Raw genomic sequence first — 1,148 nt, forward strand, 5'->3', positions numbered from 1 at the left:
AAAATAAACGAGGAAACTAAACTTATGAATCTATAGGCCTTGTTTTTGACACAGGCAGTCACTATGCAGCCCAGGCTGACCTTGAACTCATGATGATCCTCCTGCTTCAGCCTCCCAAGTGCTGGGGTTACAGGCCCATTCAATCAGGGCTCTTAAGAAATGACTGGGGCTGGGGAGATGGCTCAGTAGAATAAGTGCTTTCCTGGCAAGCGCAAGGGCCTGAGTTCAATCCCCGGTTCCGCAAAAAAAAAAATGACTGCTTATGTGGTGTTTGGTGCTGGGCATCAAGGCCATTGTAGAAAGCTTACTAGCACACACACTTTACACTGGACTATAGCCCCAAAGCATTTTTTTCAGAACAGCCTATATAGTAGCCCAGGGTGGCTTCTGAACTATGTAGCCTTGAATTTACAATAAATCTCCTATCTCAGCATGTGGAACATTGGGATTACAAGTGCATTCCATACCTGGCTCCCAGCCTCTTTGTGTGGTACTGGGACTCAAGCCCAGGGCCTTGTGTATGCAAGGCGAAAGGGCCATACCACTGAGCCACATCCCCAGCCCACAACTTTAATAAGAAAAAAAAGGGAAGGGGATGGTTACAGGTGTGTACCACTGCACTTATGCCTGGTGTACACGTTCTAAAAACTCTGAAGGGGCCAAGGAGATGGCTCAGTAGAATAAGCACTTGTCTGGCAAGCGCAAGGGTCGGAGTTCAATCCCAGGTTCCACCAAAAAATAATAAATAAATAAAACTGTGGGACTACTTGGGATAAGCTTTTAAAAAATAAAAACTCTAAAGTGCAGAAGTGTTTTGTCTCAGTGGACTCGTCTCCCCCAGGCTGACCCTAAGCTCACAGAGCCCCAGACCTCCCTTGAGTACGTCTCACCCTGGACTCAGTTGGGGCCAGGAGTGTGTGAGAGCAAGGTGTCTTCTGCGCTCCTGAGGACAGTGCTGAAGCTGCCAAACCCTGCTCTTCGGGAGCCAGTGCCACGCTTCTGCAGAAGCTGCTTGTGGGCAGTTCTATCTGCCTCTCAGTAGCTTTGGGGCTAAGTACTGTTCTCTCCAACATTTGTTGTTTGACCCCCGCCCCCCAGTTGTCTCCTACAGACATGAAGGTCACAAGCCAGGCCACCAGCTAAGTCCA

The sequence above is a fragment of the Octodon degus genome, unplaced genomic scaffold, assembly GCF_000260255.1.
Source record: "Octodon degus isolate 3935 unplaced genomic scaffold, OctDeg1.0 scaffold00279, whole genome shotgun sequence".
In the NCBI taxonomy this organism is placed as follows: Eukaryota; Metazoa; Chordata; class Mammalia; order Rodentia; family Octodontidae; genus Octodon; species Octodon degus.